The 15,557-nt window shown below is 45.6% G+C and overlaps 1 protein-coding gene and 1 long non-coding RNA gene across 10 annotated transcripts in view; one reads left to right on the top strand and one right to left on the bottom strand.

The window, feature by feature from the left end:
• Positions 1-15,557, bottom strand: part of TJP1 (tight junction protein 1) — a 354,744-nt gene that overhangs the window by 96,925 nt on the left and 242,262 nt on the right. The gene's annotated exons all lie outside the window — the stretch shown is intronic.
• LOC309518167 lies at positions 3,137-3,523 on the top strand. The gene is made up of 2 exons (XR_014213381.1): positions 3,137-3,222; positions 3,331-3,523. It is a non-coding gene; the product is annotated as an uncharacterized lncRNA (long non-coding RNA).

Here is a 15,557-nt window from a genome sequence, read left to right as displayed (position 1 = left end):
CAGCCCTGGTTAACTCTGCATTCCAGAAGGCCAACAGGGAATCAACTGAGAGGCCATCAACATGGGATAAACCATTCCCTACCATTCTCTAGAGACCACTTGGATCCAATAAGTGGCAGGGGTGGACCATCCAACTCAGTCCCGCCTTCCTGCGGAGGAAAAGGGTTGAGGAGAAGTCTAGTTGCACCAGAAAGTTAACCGCTCATGGCACTTCTTTTATTTCACTGGAACTTAGTGTCAGATCACCCACGTCCATAGAGGTGAACACCAAATCTAAGGCATGTCCACGGCTATTTTTCCATAAGTCCCAAACGGCCCCTTGTAAGGTTGTGTTGGTATGGACAACCAGACTAGGTGTCTCCAGGAGAACATTCGCCACAACCTGAAACAGTTCGGGCAGGAAATTCTTGGTGCAGTGGGGAGGTTGGTACACCCATAGGAATCCTGTACTGCCCAACATCCATAACACGCACTCAGAAAACTGGGTCTCCCCAATAGGACCTGTATATAACAGAAACCTGGCAGACAAGCAGCAGCAATGACAGGCCCATCTGCCATGTCCAACCAAGTCTCTGTTACATATGCCAGGTCAATTCCTCCATCCACAATCAAGTCATGGATGGTAGTGGTCTAATGAATCATTGACCTGGCATTGCGCAGCAGCACCTTAAGGTCACATGGGTCACCTTTGTTGATACCAATATCATTCTGGTTAGGACCAGAACCAGAGGCAGGGATAGTCTTGAAACAATGACTAAACCTGCCCACTTGGTAATGACACAGTCTGGTCATTGTGTAACTCCTCCTCCTTCCCCTGACCACTGATATCAGGTGTCCCAGTGCATCCCCCCTAGTGGAACCTGCCCCAGCCGTTCTGTTGGCTGAGGCCCACTCTCAGGCAGCCCTGCCCTCCCCTCCCCCTTAGAACAGAATAACTATTATAAAAACTTAGCTAAAAATACAAACTCACAGCAAACTAAAGAGCGGAGGGCTGCATATCCATAACCATATCTATACAAATGCCTGCTCAATGGGTGGCTCAGCAAGCTGGGTGAAGCGTGCCCTAACCACCAAATTTTTCCCTCTTGCCATGGGTCCTGATCCTAAAGTATGGTGTGAGTCCAGTTAAGACTTCTTTCTTCCTGGGTGCACATGCAAGAAACTCTTTCAGCAGGTATAGCCACTTTTTGGTATGGATGCAGGGAGGCCATTCACAGTTTTGCTCCGGTGCTATACCAGCTGCACTGGCTCCCGGTGGAGTACAGGATCAGGTTTAAGGTGCTGGTTTTAACCTTCAAAGCCCTACACGGCCTAGGACCCTCGTATCTACGGGACCGCCTCTCCTGGTATGCCCCACAGAGGAACTTACGGTCCTCAAATAAAAACATCTTGAAGGTCCCAGGCCACAGAGAGGTTAGGCTGGCCTCAACTAGAGCCAGGGCTTTTTCGGCTGCGGCTCCAACCTGGTGGAACACTCTGTCACAAGAGACAAGGGCCCTGCAGGACTTGACATCTTTCCGCAGGGCCTGCAAGACAGAGCTGTTCCACCAGGCCTTTGGTTAGGGCACAGCCTGACTCCCTCCTTTGGCAATCTTTACAATACTTTAGTTTATGGTTGCCATCAATTTTGATTTTAATTAATTCTTATGATGTTTTTATAATGTTGCACTATTTTAGTGTTGTTAGCCGCCCTGAGCCCGGCTTCGGCTGGGGAGGGCGGGATATAAATAAAATTTATTATTATTAGAAGGTTCAACCCAGGCACGTTTTGAGTTCTTGCAAGTGAAGGTAATTAATTTTGCCCACAGGGATCAAAGGATAACATAAAAATACCTATGAATAAGAATTGTAGGCTCTAATCATAGTCAATTTGTTATTCCAAAGCAAACAAGTCATATTATTCTCTTCTCATATTTGATCATGCAAAATATCCATCCCATGTTACCTCTTTTCCTAGGAATTCAGCCTCATTGACCGTTCACAGCCATCAGATGAATGGAATATTGTAGTTTATACCTTCTAAAATAAACAAGAATCATTTCCCCCTCACATCAAAAAGAGGAAACACCCTTACTATTTTTTCAAAGCCTTCTTCAGGGAAAAAAATACAAAGAGTGGGAATATTTCACCAAAGCTACATTCTAAGTTGACATCTTTTATTTTCATACGAGCATAAAAAGGGTCTGCTGAATCAGGCAAATGCCATCCCGTCAAGTATTCTGTTCTCACAACAGCCAATGAGATGCCTATGGAAATGCAGCAAATAGGATCTGAATGTACAGCACTCTCCCCACTTGCCTTCCCATCAGAGGCGCACTCGGGAGAGTTTATCTAATCCTCTTTTAAGGCATCCAAATCAGTGGCCATCACTACCTCCAGAGGGAAACATCTGCCTACACACTGTGTGAAGAAACCATTTCTTTTGTATGTTCTGAAATCTTGTAGCATTCATCTTCACGGGACGACCCTGAATTCTAGCGTTTAAATTCCAGCTCCTAACAGCAATTTGGTCATCTTAAGCTTGTTCAGAATTTCATCTCTTTTTCTGTACTACACGCCTTTCTTTCTCTTTGAGGGAGGAAGGGCCCTGGCTCAGAGCTGGAGCGCCTGCTTTGCATGCAGAAGGCCCCAAATTCAATCCCGGGCATCTTCAGGGAGACCTGGGAGAGAACTCTCCCTGAAACCCTGGAGAGCTGTTGCCAGTCAGTATAGATAATTTTGAGCTAGATGAACCATTGGCCGTACTCATAATTATAGATGAACCATTGGTCTTACTCATAATTATATGTGTTATACGTAGGTGGCGCTCTGTGGGTTAAACCACAGAGCCCAGGGCTTGCCGATCAGAAGGTCAGTGGTTCGAATCCCCGCGACGGGGTGAGCTCCTGTTGCTTGGTCCCTGCTCCTGCCAACCTAGCAGTTCAAAAGCACGAAGTGCAAGTCAATAAATAGGTACCACTCCGGTGGGAAGGTAAATGGTGTTTCCGTGTGCTGCTCTGGTTTGCCAGAAGCGGCGTAGTCATGCTGGCCACATGACCCGGAAGCTGTATGCCGGCTCCCTCGGCCACTAAAGCGAGATGAGCACCACAACCCCAGAGTCAGCCACGACTGGACCTAATGGTCAGGGGCCCCTTTACCTATATGTAGGGCTACCTCTGAAGATGGTTCAGAAACTTCAGCTGGTTCAGAATTTGGTGGCCAGTTGCCCACCGGGGCAAGGCAGTTTGAGCATATTACACCAATCCTAGCCCAACTGCACTGGCTGCCAGTTAGTTTCTGGGCCCAATTCCAAGTGTTGATTTTGTTCTATAAAACTCTAAATGGCTCAAGACCACAATACCTCAAGAACTACCTCTCTCCATTATGAACCAACTCAGACCCCGAGATCATTCATTCTCTGAGGCGCTTCTTCATGTGCCTCCTCCATGTCGGGTCCGGAGGCTGGCAACACAACTTTCTGCAGTGGCTCCCTGTTTGTGGACGCTCAGTTGGCCCCTGCATTATACACCTTTAGGCACCAGGCCTTCAGTTGATTTACATCCAATGTCCTTTTAAAATGTGTTGTGGAAGGGGGGGTTATTGGGTTGTCTTTTATTGTGCATTTTCTGTTTTTTTTAATATTGTGATTTTATGTGGTGAACCGCCCTAAGATCTATGGGTAAAGATAATAATAAAATAAAATAAAAATACTCATTATCAGGGAATGTCCTATGGACTCTTATGTTCCTCTCCATCACAAATAGTTTTATATTAAACTAAAGTAAAGGTAAAGGTATCCCTGCCCGTACGGGCCAGTTGTGTCTGACTCTAGGGTTGTGCGCCCATCTCACTTAAGAGGTCAGGGGCCAGTGCTGTCCGAAGACACTTCCAGGTCACGTGGCCAGCGTGACGAAGCTGCTCTGGCGAGCCAGCACCAGCGCAGCACATGGAAACGCCGTTTACCTTCCCGCTGTAAAGCGGTACCAATTTATCTACTTGCACTTAGGGGTGCTTTTGAACTGCTAGGTGGGCAGGAGCTGGGACCGAAAGACGGGAGCTCACCCCGCCGCGGGGATTCGAACCGCCGACCATATGGTCGGCAAGTCCTAGGCACTGAGGTTTTACCCACAGCGCCACCCGCGTCCCTCCTTATATTAAACTACTCAGCACCAATTTCTGCTCCCAGAGTGTGTGGTTACACAGTTTAAAATGGGTGGCAGCACAGGCAAAACAGACAATTGGTGCAGCAGCCACTGCTCTACAAATTGCATTTATTTGCAGCCATAGCTCTTAGTTTTAAAATATGCAGCATTTATAGCTCAAGGGATACAGATTCAGCAACTGCTGCAATTCTTGAACAGCAAAAGATGTCCAGAGGGTTTAATTGTACAAAACTCCCCAACACATATATTATGCTGCCCCACTTGAACGTAATTAAATTGTGCCTCAAAATCTAGGGCTGCAATCTTTAGCCAGTTTAAGAGAATCCAGATTAACCAAGCAGATTTTTGTTTTACAACTGTAAGATAAAAAATTTTCATGCAAGAATCATATTTGACAGCATCTCTGAAAAGGCATCCTGCCTTGCCTTTTACATAGCAGGAACACCTCTCCCAAGACAGCAATACATGCAGACATGTCTTACAAAGTATGCTTTCCGCCACCCAGAACTATCCTGTCATGCACATTTGTCTACATTTAATTAACCCATTTCCTCACTCAACTACAATTTCCGTAATCATTAAGTGAGTGAATTCCTGATGTTAAGAATTTTAGCCACACTAGGCTAAAACCTAGTTTGCACTCTCTGCTCTGTAAACAGGGAGAGCAAATTGGTATGATGGGAGACTGGGAGTGGGGTGGAATTTGCCTGTTGAAGCATTGCTTGGAAACACCCTTTCGTTGGTCTTTGTTTTGTTTTGCTTTTGCTGGGAAGGGAATTGAATGAAAGATAAGCCTGGCCACTGATATGTAATCAGCCAACTCTCCTGCAGAACAGGAACTGAAGGCTGATGGAAAGGGGGGTGTTCCCCACAATGTGTTGGAGCACCTTATTATTGAGGACACCATGGAAGGACAAGGTGGTGGCTAGCGCATCAACACACACAAGTTCTGCTGCTGCCATTACCTGCAATGACAGCCTGCACAAAAATTGTGATCCTCCCCCAAGGAACTGTCAGAGAGTATCTGGAAATGTATACACTGCTTTTTATATAAAAGAAGCTCAGAACAGCTGACAAAAAGGTTCATAAAGCACATTACACAAAGTAAAATCAAAGGCGCTAAATAATCTTTTGCACAAAACAGAACCACAAGAAGATAAAACAATTCAGAGCAACCTGGAGGGTGTTTGGAGGCATCTACACCCATTGGAGAAGAAACTTACAGTTTTCCAATGAGAATTTCTGGCTCAGTTTTAGTCTACTCACACAACCTTCCGAGCACAGGGCGGCGGCGCGCAGCAGCAGCAGCAGCAGCAGCAGCAGCAGCAGCAGCAGCAGCAGCAGCAGCAGCAATATAAAGAGACAGCCTATGTCCTACCAGAAAGCAATCACTCTGTGTGGTAGACAAATACTTCAAATTCCTAAGCAAGTTTACAGCTGGCCAGGTCTTGGCAAATTAGCTGTTGTTCTTGCATTCTGCCATTCAGTACACTCATTTCTAAACATAATGTTGAGATGCGACCCCATCCAATTAGTAAGGGGGAACGACCCTATGGGAAGAAATGTTACATTGCAGAATGCAAGTGAGTTGTGTTGATTTCCTCAGAAAATTCAGTAGTGTGGGGAGAAGGAAACCAATCAGGTAGTTTTGTGAAAAGCTATAGAAGAGGAATAACTTTACAATAATGTTTTTGGGTCAAAAAAACCAAAAACTGAGTAATTGCAAACATTTTAGTGCTTTAAAATTTCCACTTAACACTGTACTGCAAGATCTTGCTTTAATCACAGTAACCAGCAAATCTTACTAAGATCAGTTAGATCTAAAGTCTATTATTGCAGCCCAAAAAATCTATTACCGCTTGAAAACAAAATCTGCCCACATTCAGTAAATATGAACAGATGGGGTTGGGATTATGTTTTTAAAACACCATTGCACAAATAAAAGAAATTCCTCATTGGTTGTCACCAATGGAGGCAAAGGCTGTGAAAAAACTCAATATGGAGGCCAAATGGCCGAAATATTGGGAAATTTTGGAACAGGAAGGGGACAAACTGAAATTGCAGAGTTTTGAGAAATTAAAAGTTAAAGTGCGAGATTGGCTTCATTATTATCAAATAATGGAGGTTTATAAGTTGGACAGGAAAATTGGCTTCCAGGTGGAAAAATCAAAATTAGAAACAGAACTGTTAGAACCCAATACTAAGAACTTGTCAAGAATGTATAACTTGCTGTTGAAATGGAATACATAAGATGAAACAGTGAAATCAGCTATGATAAAGTGGGCACAAGATATTGGTCATAACATTATGTTTGCTGACTGGGAACAGTTGTGGACCACCGGTATGAAATTTACAGCATGTAATGCCTTAAAGGAAAATATTATGAAAATGATTTATAGGTGGTACATGACTCCAGTCAAGCTTGCAAAAATTTACCACTTGTCTGATAATCATAGAATCATAGAGTTGGAAGAGACCACAAGGGCCATCGAGTCCAACCCCCTGCCAAGCAGGAAATGTAAAGAAACTGAAGGTACTTTTTTAAATGTTGGAAATGTAAAGAAACTGAAGGTACTTTTTTTCACCTTTGGTGAACATGCCCAAAGATTAAGGCTTTCTGGGAAATGATATATAATGAAATGAAAAAGGTATTTAAATATACCTTCCTTAAGAAACCAGAGGCCTTTCTCCTGGGCATAGTCGGCCAATTGGTGCCAAAGAAAGACAGAACATTTTTTATGTATGCTACAACAGCAGCAAGAATACTCATCGCAAAGTATTGGAAGACACAAGATCTACCCACCTTGGAAGAATGGCAGATGAAGGTGATAGACTATATGGGATTGGCAGAAATGACTGGCAGAATCCGAGACCAGGGAAAAGAGACGGCGGAAGAAGATTGGAAGAAATTTAAGAACTATCTTAAGAAACATTGTAAAATTAATGAGTGTTAAAATGATGCAGCTTTAGAAAGTAAGTGGATTACAGCGGTAAAGATTAAGTTAAAAGAAAAGAAAGGTTAACAATTAGATAAAATTAAGGATGAGGATTTGCTGAACTAAATATTTGAAATTGGAATGCAGAAAGGGGAGGTATGAGGAGGTCAGTGAAGTAAGTTTTAAGAAAATAAGGATTTGAAATTATACTTGTTTTTTCTTGTTTGTGTTTGTTTGTATTGTTTGTATTATTGTGTTTGTTTATATAATTTGTGAAAATTTAATAAATATCTTATAAAAAAAGAAATTCCTCAAAAATGCAATTAGCAAAATTTGATTACAAAAACGTACAGTTTAAAAGTATTTGATTTTAGCCTATCATCTATACAGTAAGATAAGAGAGGTTTCCCCTCCACATACAATCTATTCATCTCATCCAATGTCTCAACGGAGTCCATCCACTACAATTGCTGCAAAGAAAACCTTTGTAATTATGCTTCATACTTCAAGGCAAGTAAAGCTTTTTTAGGCCAACCCACACCTTATGCAAAGCAATTGAGAACAATATAAAATCTTTCAGAATCCACCTATATATTGTTTTACTATAAAGCGCTTGCCATACACACACACCAAAAAAATTTACATAAGACTAGCAACATATGACCATAACCAGCAATGTTCATTTATTGTTTTACTTCCTTGAATGAACCTAGTATGTAATCTGTCACTATTTTAGTGAGTGTCAAATATCTCCTCCTCCATTATCCAAGAAGTAGCCTCAAGCTTTCAGAAGCAACCCATGCTCAACGCCAGAAGAAACACCGAGATTCTTGGGGACTATTTTCAGATGCCCAGGAAGGTGTTTTATTTTCTCAGTTTAACTCTCTATTTTAAGCCAGGGGCACAGAACTGTGGCTCTCTAGATCAGACTTCAGCAACCTGCTTCCGTCTAGAAGCGTTTGGACTCAAACTTCCATTGGCCCCAGGCAGCATGGTCAAGTAAGGTGGGAGCCAAAGTCCAGCATTATTGGGAGAGTAAAGGCAAACAAACCTCCTCCCTCTGAAACATTATACAGTCATACCTTGGGTTACAGCCGCTTCAGGTTGCGGTTTTTTGGGTTACAGACCACCAAAACCTGGAAGTACTGGAACCGGTTACTTCCGGGTTTCAGCAGTTGCGCATGCGCAGAAGCGCTAAATCGGGCTTTGCAAATGCGCAGACGTGCCGAATTGCAACCCGTGCGTGCGCAGACGCACTGCTGCGGGTTGCGAACATGCATCCCTAACAGATCATGTTCGCAACCCGAGCGTCCACTGTATCTGCATAAACCAGTGTTTCCCAACCGGTGTTCCGCGGCACACGAGTGTGCCGTGAGACATCGGCTGGTGTGCCGTGAGATACCTGGAGGGAGGCGGGCGAGTCGGGCGGCGAGAGGCGGGGCGGCGGCGGCGAGGAGAGGTCGCGCCTCCTGCTGCTGCCTGGCGCTCCTCCTCGCAGCCGGCAGCGCTGCCTGGGCGCCTCCGCGCGACTCTGCCTCGCTGGGTTTGGTCTCCCAGCAGAGACGGGTCACACGCGCCCCTCCCTCCCTCCCTCAGCCTGCGCGGAGGGAGAGCCAGAGAGAGGCATCGCTCCTGCGCTCCGAGGCGGATTGAGCGCAGCTGAGAGGAGCTGCCGAGGGAAAAAACTTTCACTTTTGTGCGTCCCTCCCGGCGTGACGCTGCGCGCTGACGTCACGGGGCGGGGCTTTAATGGTGGTGTGCCGCGAGATTTTTTTTCAGTAAACAGGTGTGCCGTTGCCCAAAAACATTTGGGAAACACTGGCATAAACACAAACCAGGATTGCCTTTGTAAATAAAGAGTTCAAAAACAGGGTTTGAAATTGATTTTTGAACTTTGGTTAGAAGGGAATCTTTAGTGCTGATGCAGATGTAACATGCTGACATCAAACCAGGTGGGCATAGAGAGCAAGGAGAGAAACAAGTCCAGAAAGGAGAGAAGGTTGCATTTGCGACTTTTTGGTTTAGAGATAAGGCAAGTAAGAGGTGACATGATTGAAGTTTATAAAATTCCACATGACACGGGGAATGTGGATAGATAAAAGTTTTTCTCCCTCTCTCATAACATTAGAACTCGTGGACATCCACTGAAGCTGAATGCTGGAAGATTCAGGACAGAGAAAAGAAAGGATTTCTTCACACAGTGCATACTTAAACTATGGAACTCCCTTCCACAGGAGGCAGGTTGCCAATCGGGACGGCTTTGAAAAAGGGCTGGACACATTCATGGAGAAGTCCATCTTCAATGGCTCTGCTCTGCTTCCCCGGCCAGAGGCAGCAAGGCTTCTCAATACCAGTTGCTGGAGGGGAGAGGGCTGCTCTTGCGTTCGAATCCTGCTCTCAAGTTTCCCACAGGCATCTAGCTGGCTACTGTGAGAACAGGTTGCTGGACTAGATGGGTCAGGGGGGGGGGGGCTGATCCAGCAGGCTCCTCTTGTGTTCTTAGGAATGATGCAGCTGCACCAATCCACATCGCCTCTCAAAACCACCAAATCATTAACTACCAGCCACACTGGTGAAAAACTACTGTGCAACTGCCACCACTCAGTTGGTGGCCTTTATTTCCAGTCCGGGGGGTTGGGGGGGGAGAGAAAGAGACCTGGGGATCCATCAGCAGTCAGGAGAACAAAGCTGGCATCTATGAGCATTTCTTATTTATCTCAAGACAGCTGTCCTGGTGTAGAGTTAAGCTTTCTTTCTGTATTATATCAAAAGTACAATGTCTTCAGAACAGCCAAAGGCTTGCATGAGCATTAAAACTTTTGAACAACTGAGGATGTGATACACAGAGAGAACTGCAACATGAAGTCAAGCACATAAGCAAAAAAGCAGTCTTACTCTACCTTAGATATTACAAGATTCATGGAAGGGCCTAGTTGGACATTAAAGAGGTTTTTGGACCACAACTCCCATCAGGGGCTGATGGGATTTGTAGTGCAACAGCAAATGGAGGGCACCAGGTTAGTGAAAGCTGGCGTTCTGACTATAAATGGGTTTTGTCTCTTATCAGCTGGCAGGTCTTTGCCACAGCATCCCCTCCACAGAAAAAAAGAAGGTATTTCAATAAATAGATAGCAGAAACACTGATTCAGCTGCAACACTTATTAAAAGAGCCAGCCCTTTGCTCTATGCAACATCCATCTCCACGAGGGAAGGAGCAGGAGGAGCCTACAAGCAGCCATTGTTTTTCTGTTAAAACAGTCTAGTTAATATGCAGCTGAAACACAGTGGAATAAACAAGGTGGAGGCAGGGGAAAGGCAAGGCAAAACCCCAATTGGCACAACTGCATCCGGTATCCAGGAACATTTGGAAATTGTTCGTCAGAAAATTCAGGAATGGGAAGACAGATTTACAGTGAAAAAGAGAGACTTGCTGAATTTCATGTCATAACCTTTTAGCTTGACATATATTTGCCAGGCCAAAATGGATACTTTAACAGATGGATTAAGTATGACCATACCATAAATCTCCCATTTCTTTTATGCTTGTAGCTTGGCTGCAATTTTTTTTCTCCTATCTTGCAGTCTCACTGCAGCTTAACTTTATTCCATTTACCATTTTCATAATCCAGTATTTTATGAAATCATCAATTTGCTTAATGCTTGAACTCCCTCAAATCCTGTAACCTCAAATCAGCTCTTTTGGTGCAATTATATCAGAGCTTTCTTAATCGCACTTCACTCAGCTATTCAAAAGCCACACTTGGTTAATTAAACTCTCCTTCCTGACAGTTACTTGCCCAAGTCCACCTTCCCAGCGAGTTCCATATCACTGAGTTTCACCCACTGAAGTATTTACATGGCCAACAAAAAAAAAAACACTTTCCTGGTAAATGGGCCCTTAAGGGCTGATTAAGCCAGTTCTTAGCAAGTGACACCCCCCCCTCCCACTAATCCACCAGCACTTCTATTCAGCTTAAGCGCTGTGCCTTATTACGTCTTGGAGGCAGTTACTCACAGCCTCAGAACCCCACTTGCAAAGTGAGAGTTTGAACATGATGATCCGGCTGGTCATGTCACAGAGTTCTTCAAAGAGCATAGGAAAAAGAAGTAGAACTCGTGCAGTACATTGGATCCCATTAACTGGCACCAATTCCAGACTTGCTGCCACAACTACCAGCAGCATGACTGTCCACAGCCAAGGCCCCCTCCCTGAGCTTAAAAGGAAGACAGAGAATCCTATAAAGGATTGTGTGACCCCCTTGCACCCAGAAAGCTCAACACAGTCTAGAGAGCTGTATTATTGGGTTCACGCATATTTATTCTTTGCAGTACAGTGGTACCTCGGGTTAAGAACTTAATTTGTTCCAGAGGTCTGTTCTTAACCTGAAACTATTCTTAACCTGAAGCACCACTTTAGCTAATGGGGCCTCCTGCTGTTGCTGTTGCCGCGCTGCCACACAATTTCTGTTCTCATCCTGAAGCAAAGTTCTTAATCTGAGGTACTATTTCTGGGTTAGCGGAGTCTGTAACCTGAAGCACATGCAACCTGAAGCGCCTGTAACCCGAGGTACCACTGTACTTTTAACCTGCTTTTCAAACAGACTGCCAAAGCAGTGAACAAATTTAAATTCACAAAACAAGTGAGATCACAAAAGTGAATAAGGGCAGGACAAAAAAAGTCAAGAACCAGCATAAAAGGAAAGGATGTTGATACGGAGGGGGGGCATGTCTTCTTCACCTCCTTCTTAGCTACAATATATCCATTTATTTCCAATTGCCAATGTCAAAAGGGACTAAAATCTATAAAATTCATAGAAAATCAACGTGCCAATTTGCTCAATTTCTCTAGGACCCCATGACACCTCCCCTGTCCTCCATAATCCCTCAAGCAAGGTGTCAAGACCCTAATCCAGTCAAATCACTCTGCCAAGCCCTTCCTCCGGGCAATGCCAGGTGACAGACTATGCATACATGGACCATTGTCTTCTCAGGATGTGCTTATCTGCGCATATCTCCAGCTCTGCATATTCCCCCCTCCCTCCTCCATATGTTAATCCGGTGTAACCCAACCTCTTCCTAATGTATTCGTGATGTAATCTGTGTAACCCAACCTCTTCTTAATGTATTCGTGATGTAACTGGGATGTATTTTGCACTGTATTCTGGGATATGGAGGGAAATTTCAAAAGTTCATGTCACCCCTTTCTCGCTGTTCAATCTCGCCTTGAACCTGTTGCGCAATAAACTTGGATCTTCTGTAGTTTGCTCCTGTCCGGCTGAGCTCATTTTCTTCCGCAGGGACCCGCGGACCTAGTCCGACGAGCTGGGTGGCAGAGTAGCCCCGCACCCACATTTTCCCGTAACAATGTGAATTATAAAAGCAGCTTGGGTTGTTGTTTTTGCTCAGAGTTGGGGGCTCCTGCCAGTCATGGAAGCTGTGAAGGCCTATTATCCAGTGCCCCCCAAAATATACTCTTTTGACCTCTTCCATGCAGAGCCGTAGCTAGGTGATTTTGCGCCCCTGGTAGAACCGTACAGATTGCACCACCTAGCCACGAACAAACTACCGTATTTTTCGCTCCATAAGACGCACCTAGATTTTAGAGGGGGAATGCAAGAAAAAAAAATTCTTTAAAGGGAGCGCTGAGCAGAGCTTGTATGCATCCCAGGCTCTGCTTAGCGCTCCCTTTCACGAGCCGCGTGGAGCGTGTGTGAGGCACTTGCAGGCTTTTCCCTGAGGAGGAAAAGCGCCCAAGAGCCGCACACACGCTCCGCACGGCTCTTTAAAGGGAGCGTGGCTCTTGGGGGCTTTTCCGGGAGGTGGGGGAAGGGACTGAGGGGCTAAGCCAGAAGCTAGAACAGCGAGAGGGAGCGCTGCGCAGCGGTCCCTCTCGCTGTTCTGGCTTCTGGGATAGCTGCGCAGCCTGCATTCTCTCTATAGGACCCACACACATTTCCCCTTACTTTTTAGGAGGGAAAAAGTGCGTCTTATAGAGCGAAAAATATGGTAGCTCTTCTTTCTGCCTCTCCTCCAACGCCTCCCCTGCACCCATTCAATTCCTCATGCACTTCACCTTGTAATGAATTCTTTTTTGTAATGAATTCTGACTGAAGGAGGCCAAAACAGAGCGCGGACACCAAGATGGGGAAGGCTGACCTAGATGATGGTATATAAGAATCTCCTCATTTATGCGCGGGTTACGTTCCAGGCCCCTGCATGCACAAGTGAAGTCGTCTAAAGTGGGGAGCACCCCACTTCTATGGGGAGGAGGGAATGGGAGCCAACTCCTTGGGGCAAAGGTTCCTTTGCCCACACTAAAATATTTGAGCCCCCTCCCCCCCCCCGCTAATAGGCATTGCCATTCAAATAGTGTGTGTGTGCTCCGTCTCGATTATACAGGGCAGTGCTTACCTGCCCCCCCCCCATTATTCAATTTGGCACCTTTGAGGGAGGGTGTGGGCGTGGGCAGTGAGGTGGGCCTGGGCAGCATCAGGGGCCGAGGCTGGTGGACCCTCCCGGCCCCGACCCCAAGTGAGGTCCAGGAGAGGCAGAGGCGGCGCCTCATGGCCAGACGGGACGGGGCGCTGGGGCACGCGCAGGCTCCCCAGCCAGCCCAACCGCGGCATCCAGCTGCCAGGAGGGTCAAGGGGCACAGCCAGGAGCAGCTGCCGCCCAGCACACCCTCTTCCCTGCCCTGCCTGGGCTGCGGGCAGGGAGCGCTGGAGGGCACAGGGCGCCTGGCGGAGGGTCTCGGCAGCTGATTTTGTGCCCCCCCTCACGTGCACCTCACCACTCCCTAGCTACAGCCCTGCTTCCATGCATGACATTCTCTAAGAACAAAGCTAACACAAGCCATTGTGCTACAAAATCAAGGCTTCCCTCTAAATATCCTAGGTCGACATTCCCTGCCTGGCAAAGACACACACAAAACCCTCAAAGCACCACTGATCATCCCCCAACACTTTCAGAAATATTTCTAGGCTATCAGTTCAGCAACTTTTCTTTTCTTTCGTATTGGGGGCGGGGAGCGAATGAGCTGTTCTCTCTCAGGAGTGTTAGTTACTTTTCTTAGTTTGACTGGTGACAATGCCTGGATCTACTTGCTTTAAATTAGCTTGCACATCAGGCCGTTTGAGTCTTTTATACTCCGTTTTTTTCTTTTTAAGGTTTGTATTATCAAATGCTTCCTGAAGTCTCATTTAGAAAGCTAATTTAGTCAAAAGGCATTCTTGACCCAGTCTCTCTGTGTGTGCTATGAAGATGCCGGTTTAAATGCCAAACAGATAAGCCAAGTATTTAAAAGCACTGTGATGTTAACATTTTTGCTCCCATGGTAAATGTTTCAGAGCAGAAACACAATTACAGTTGATCCCTACCATTTTGTTAAATCCATTTTACAACAGGTCATAGCCAAACAGGATACACTAGCAGGGGTGTCCAAATTATTTTCAAAGAGGGCCAAATTTGATGAAGTGAAGGGCTCTGAGGACCAACCAAAGTTGTTGAGCTTTTTTTATGAATTTACCCCAAAGTTGTTCACTTTGGACATGCCTGCAAAGGGAAAACAGCAGGCTCTTTCTACCAAGGTCTTTCCTTCAAACAATCTCCTTCCATCTCCATTTGCAGTGGAATTGGTGTTTTGTGGGCACATCAATGAGAACAGGGGTGGAGAACTTTTTTGCAGCCTGAGAAATGACATTTCCTCATGGCGGACCTTCTGGTGTCTTCAAGCCGGTGGTGGGCAGGGCAAGAGATGCAATTCTACCTTTGTACAGAACAGCCACACAGATGTCATGGAGTTCCTTCCTACACCCCAATCTACCCAGGTCTCTCTATCCAGGCAAGCAAGAGGCACTCTCTCACAAAGATCCAATACACCTTCTAGCCAGGCAAAAGCACTCGAGGAGGATACAAAGCAGAGTCAGTGAGGGGTATAGCTGGGTACCAGAGAGAGAGAGGCCTTTTGACCCCTTGGCAGGGGTTCCCTACACAACCAAGAAGAATCACATTGACCTATATAGCCTTCTATGTCCCAGGACCCCAATATAGGTGACTCTCAACTTATGCAGGGATTATGTTCCAGGGATCGTGTGTAAAGCCAAAATCACATAGTCAAAACAATGAAAGGTGGGATGGCCAAAGTCATTTTCCCCAGACCCCACCCCCTTTTTATTTATTTTTTTGACAAACACATAAACCTCAGTTACCTGCACCTCAACGATGACTTCTCCCCATATGAATTGACTATGGCCCTGCCATTGTCATCTGGGACCCTTCTCCATGTGCCCCCTCCATGGGAGATCTGGAAGGAGGCAGCACTAGGACGGGTCTTTCAGTGCCAGGCAAAAAAACGTTTCCACCAGGCCTTTGGTTTTTAAATCTCTGTGGCCTCTTTTAAATCCTGCCTTTTGAAAATATGGATATGTTTTACATTTTTCTGTGTTGTGTTTCATGCTGGTTTAATGTACATTTTACTTAA

The sequence above is a fragment of the Podarcis vaucheri genome (genome assembly GCF_965113315.1).
Source record: "Podarcis vaucheri genome assembly, chromosome: 14".
NCBI classification, from domain to species: Eukaryota; Metazoa; Chordata; class Lepidosauria; order Squamata; family Lacertidae; genus Podarcis; species Podarcis vaucheri.
This window is presented reverse-complemented; position numbering and strand designations above follow the sequence as displayed.